Raw genomic sequence first — 6,000 nt, 5'->3', positions numbered from 1 at the left:
AGTTTGAACATCTCGACGTTGGTTTGGCATTGATAGCTTAAGTGTTGTAAGAGGAGATAAGTGCCACATTAAGATTTTTTTTTACCATTCAAGTCCGTGTACCATTTTCAGTTAAAAATAATAAAATGCTATAAAAAAGATTTCCTCAACAATCTAAGTTGGAGTATTCTGCACATCTGGAAGTTGGTTTCGTGTTAATAGCTTAAATCATTTAAGGGCTACAGAGCAAGCCGAAGAAATTAAACAAGGAGTATGTAAGAAATCTGGAGTTGTACATTATTTTGGATGCATAATTAATTATTGTCATCAACTATACCAATCAAAATACATTTTTACTGATAAAAATGATATATGAATGGATTACTTGGGGAATGTTCCGCAGGTCAATAATCAAGAAAGAGAAGAGGCAAGACTATTTCGAATTCGACCTGAAAAATATATTTTTTGTAAATACAACACAAAATAATGTATGGGTTTAAGATAAACTTCCTCGGCATGTAGATAACCAAACATTAGCACATTGAATAACAGCTTTCTAAGTTATTCCTAATTGTATAAATAGTGTTAGTGTTACTTTGTGACCTGGTCCCTCCTACATACAATGTTCAACAATTGCTCTTTATCTTACTCTTAAGTCTTTTTTGTTGTTGTAGATTTCTGAAAGGTATTTTGAAATATTAGCTGGATCAAAATATGACAAACCTAAATGCCATGCTCCTTCTTATCAGTTTATGCATTTGGTCTTTGACCAAAACAATATCTCTATCATGTAATGTATAATATATTCTATTTTTCTATGTGCAAGATGAAAAATACATGTATTTCAATACAAACAAATAGTACTTTTAGTTTTTAAAAACTTTACAGAATTGACAGACAACAAATATCCATGGGAAACAGCCGCGGGGGTGGTGGTCCCACAAAGGACAGAATGCAGCCCTTCGCTCACGCAGTTATAAATAACATTGATTCTTTGAGTGGTGGTGCGCTTGGTGCTCTGATTGACCGACTTGTACAGTAGTCCCGGACCCTTTTGCCCCTCAAGAGGTTGTGATTGGTCAAGGGCTAGCCTGTCTGAACGCAAACCAGATCCGATGAGCAACAAGAACGACGACAGCTGAACTCAACAGAGTAGAAAGACAGCGGTCCCACACAGACTTGCACAGTTCAGTCATTCATTTGAAGGGTGCCTTCGGACAAAACCGTTTGCTGTTCACGCTCAGCGTCGAAAAACTTAGAGGTAAATATAGTGTGAACTTTTCAAGGTAATTTACAAAACATAGTCCATGTGTTCTACAGTGTTGTCAAGTTGCACAGAATTGCATGGAGCTTTTTTCCTTAGTTGTTTGTGGTTACTGACAATAACACTCATGATACTTTCTAGAGCAGGGTTGGGGAGTAACTGATTACATTTGGAAAAACTACATGATTTCTTCTTAGATACTTTTAAATTCAGAAAGGATGTTTGCTGAACAAAATTATAACACTTTCAGTATTCTCAATTACATTCAATTCAGCATTGAAAAAAGGTGCAAGGTTAAAGTGCCAATCAGCAGTCGAAACAATAACAAACTGAACTCCCTGTGCCTGTTTTGGTAAAAAGCTGAGGGATGGTGCTGGAGAAATGTAACCACTCTCAATTTTATAGACAGAGCTATGAATTTACTCATTCCAATTGGCTCATTCATCCTCCTTCTCTCCCCTGTAATTATTACGTAGGTCGTTTTACCTGGTAAAATAAGAAAAATAAATACAAATAAATTAATGCAAAGGCTGACCATCCATGATATCAAAATTATAGTTTTGTTTTTAGGCCATACAGTGTTTGTTTACATTTACTTTTACTGACAAGCATTGGAGTAAAACAATTCAGTATTTTTGGTTCTTATGGAGTACGACAGTTGAACTTAGTTCATGAGGCATTTACAAGATATATTCTTCAATAATCAATTGGTACATATCATTAACTCACAAGTCCAAAAATGGATGTAGCAACTGCAGATTGCCCCTTTAAGGCCTAGATTCAATCAGTTGAAGTGTTTAAGGGCAATAACCGACAACCGCATCGCTGACGTTTTGGCAGTATCGGAGGTAGAATAGAGCTCGGCTACATGATCCGAGCCCGACGGGCCCTGACATTATACATCGGGTTAGGGCGGGGTAGGGCCTGTTTTTCCATCAATAACTAAAGTATGGGCAGGCCTCAGGTATCACTAAATTGATCACAAAAATGTTTAAGCTGAGCCATTTGCTCGTGCTTTGCTGCACAGTACAGTCACATCTGGGTAATATCATAACATTGTGTCAGATGTGCTCCAATCTCATCAAATATAAAACAGGAGAGATTATTTTACAGAAAATAATCATGTTCCTTGAGTTTTGTCAGAGTTTAGAGCGATGAAAAGTAGCTAACAGCTAACTACTCTCTCTGTCTTTTCATTGAGCAGAGCAACCCAAGAAGAGCAATTACCACGGTTACTCAGTTTCAGAGCCACAATAAACAGATCAAGCTGCGCGCAAGGAGCGAGTGACAGACAGAGAGAAGCAGCTAATAGATTTACTAAGGAGGCAGTTATTTTGGGTTTCGGGGAGGGCCAGCCTGAGCTTTGGGGGCATGGTTAGGGCTCGGGCTTTAAATTCATGCCTGTGCAGTGCTCTGAGTTGGAGCTATCAAATCGGTGATCAACTGCTCTTGTGATCATCACGAAGCCACAGCCCTCCCACTTGATAGACATTCAGAACGAGAAAGTGCCTTAATCGATGTCCATGTCATCGGTGCCTGGGGAGCAGGTGTTGTTGGGGTGTTAACTTCCTTGCTCAAGGGCAGAACGGAGGATTTTTCCACCTTGCCAGCTCAGGAATTCAAACCAGCGACCTTTCAGTTACTAGCAGCCAATGACAATGTCTGCTTTAGGTAAAATTCCAGGAGCTCTAACGCAGTTCCACCTCTGACACCGTCAAAACATCAGCTATGTGGATGTCGGCTAAAGAAGATCTGATTGAATCGGGCCCTAAGTTTGTTCCACCTGAACAAGTCTGACCACAAGTACCACAAAGACCACTATGACACACCAGGTGCATTTGATGGATGCTTCTTGTATTCTTCTAATGCCTCTGAAGGGGAAAGTAATCAGATTATGTTACTAATTACCATTTTGGAGAGGTAACTAGTAACTGTAATGGATTACATTTAGAAAGTAACCTACCCAACCCTGATCTACAGTAACATCAAATTAATTCAAATTAAAAAAGCAATAACTCCACTTTAGAGGGGAAATCTGCAGTAAAAAATGTAACCACTCTCAAATTCGTATGTACATACCCCAACCAGTAGCCATGGATTACAGGCAACATACTCACTGGAATAAAGGGTAGAGGTGCCGCTTTCAAGGAGCGGGACTCTAACCCGGAAGCTTATAAGAAATCCCGCTATGCCCTCCGACGAACAATCAAACAGGCAAAGCGTCAATACAGGACTAAGATTGAATCATACTACACCGACTCCAACGCTCATCGCGATGTGGCAGGGCTTGCAAACTATTACAGACTACAAAGCGAAGCACAGCCACGAGCTGCCCATTGACACGAGCCTACCAAACAAGCTAAATTACGTCTATGCTCGCTTTGAGGCAAGTAACACTGAAACATGCATTAGAGCATCAGTTGTTCCATATGACTGGGTGATCACGCTCTCCCTAGCCGATGTGAGTAAGACCTTTAAACAGGTCAACATTCACAAGGCCGCAGGGCCAGATGGATTACCAGGATGTGTACTCTGAGCACACGCTGACCAACTGGCAAGTGTCTTCACTAACTTGTTCAACCTGTTGCTGACTGAGTCTGTAATACCAACATGTTTCAAGCAGACCACCATAGTCCCTGTGCCCAAGAACGCTAAGGTAACCTGCCTAAATGACTACCGACCAGTAGCACTCATGTCTGTAGCCATGAAGTGCTTTGAAAGGCTGGTCATGGCTCACATCAACACCATTATCCCAGAAACCGTAGACCCACTCCAATTTGCATACTGCCCCAACAGATCCACAGATGATGCAAGCTATATTGCAATCAACACTGCCTTTCCTATCTGGACAAAAGGAAAACCTATGTGAGAATGTTATTCATTGACTACAGCTCAACATTCAACACCATAGTATCCTCAAAGCTCATCACTAAGCTAAGGTCCCTGGGACTAAACACCTCCCTCTGCAACTGGATCCTGGACTTGACGGGCCGCCCCCAGGTGGTAAGGGTAGGTAACAACACATTCGCCACTCTGATCCTCAACACGAGGGCCCCTGAGGGGTGTGTGCTCAGTCCCCTCCTGTACTCCTTGTTTACTCATGACTGCATGGCCAAGCACCACTCCAACACCATCATCAAGTTTGCCAAAGACACAACAGTGGTAGGCCTGATCACCGACAACGATGAGACAGCCTGTAGGAAGGAGATCAGAGACCTGGCAATGTGGTGCCAGGACAACAACCTCTCCCTCAACGTGATCAAGACAAAGGAGATGATTGTGGACAACAGGAAAAGGAGGACTGAGCACGCCCCCATTCTCATCAACGAGGCTGTAATGGAGCAGGTTGAGAGCTTCAAGTTCCTTGGTGTCCACATCACCAACAAACTATCTTGGTCCAAAGACCCCAAGACAAATGTGAAGAGGGCACAAAAACATCTATTCCCCCTCAGGAGACTGAATTTTTAAGTAATTAATTTGCATTTTATTGCATGACATAAGTATTTGATACATCAGAAAAGCATACCTTAATATTTGGTACAGAAACCTTTGTTTGCAATTACAGAGATCATACGTTTCCTGTAGTTCTTGACCAGGTTTGCACACACTGCAGCAGGGATTTTGGCCCACTCCTCCATGCAGACCTTCTCCAGAACCTTCAGGTTTCGGGGCTGTCACTGGGCAATACGGACTTTCAGCTCCCTCCAAAGATTTTCTATTGGGTTCAGGTCTGGAGACTGGCTAGGCCACTCCAGGACCTTGAGATGCTTCTTACGGAGCCACTCCTTAGTTGCTCTGGCTGTGTGTTTCAGGTCGTTGTCATGCTGGAAGACCCAGCCACGACCCATCTTCAATGCTCTTACTGAGGGAAGGAGGTTGCTGGCCAAGATCTCGCGATACATGGCCCCATCAATCCTCCCCTCAATACGGTGCAGTCGTCCTGTCCCCTTTGCAGAAAAGCATCCCCAAAGAAGGATGTTTCCACCTCCATGCTTCACGTTTGGGATAGTGTTCTTGGGTTTGTACTCATCCTTCTTTTTCCTCCAAACACGGCGAGTGGAGTTTAGACCAAAAAGCTCTATTTTTGTCTCATCAAACCACCTTCTCCCATTCCTCCTCTGGATCATCCAGATGGTCATTGGCAAACTTCAGATGGGCCTCGACATGCGCTGGCTTGAGCAATGGGACCTTGATGGCGTAGTGTGTTACTAATGGTTTTCTTTGAGACTGTGGTCCCAGCTCTCTTCAGGTCATTGACCAGGTCCTGCCATGTAGTTCTGGGCTGATCCCTCACCTTCCTCATGATCATTGATGCCCCATGAGGTGAGAACTTGCATGGAGCCCCAGACCATGGGGGATTGACCGTCATCTTGAACTTCTTCCATTTTCTAATAATTGCGCCAACAGTTGTTGCCTTCTCACCAAGCTGCTGGCCTATTGTCCTGTAGCCCATCCCAGCCTTGTGCAGGTCTACAATTTTATCCCTGATTACACCCTCTCTGGTCTTGGCCATTGTGGAGAGGTTGGAGGTTGTGTGGACAGGTGTCTTTTATACAGGTAACGAGTTCAAACAGGTGCAGTTAATACAGGTAATGAGTGGAGAACAGGAGGGTTTCTTAAAGAAAAACTAACAGGTCTGTGAGAGCCGGAATTCTTACTGGTTGGTAGGTGATCAAATACTTATGTCATGCAATAAAATGCAAATTAATTGCTTAAAAATCATACAATGTGATTTTCTGAATTTTTGTTTTAGATTC

At 42.6% G+C, this 6,000-nt stretch overlaps 1 protein-coding gene across 2 annotated transcripts in view; it reads left to right on the top strand.

Annotated features, from left to right (window-relative positions):
• The first annotated feature begins 951 nt into the window (after nt 1–951).
• The window catches only part of creld1a (CRELD disulfide isomerase 1a), a 37,934-nt gene continuing 32,885 nt past the window's right edge, over nt 952–6,000 (top strand). Inside the window, exon 1 of one of the 2 annotated variants that reach the window (XM_021568704.3) lies at nt 952–1,240. The gene's annotated coding sequence lies outside the window, so the exon portion shown is untranslated. The remainder of the gene's footprint in view (nt 1,241–6,000) is intronic. The other variant, XM_036950024.2, reaches the window with a different exon arrangement.

The sequence above is a fragment of the Oncorhynchus mykiss genome, chromosome 17 (assembly GCF_057628025.1).
Source record: "Oncorhynchus mykiss isolate SJ-2025 chromosome 17, ASM5762802v1, whole genome shotgun sequence".
NCBI classification, from domain to species: domain Eukaryota; kingdom Metazoa; phylum Chordata; class Actinopteri; order Salmoniformes; family Salmonidae; genus Oncorhynchus; species Oncorhynchus mykiss.
This window is presented reverse-complemented; position numbering and strand designations above follow the sequence as displayed.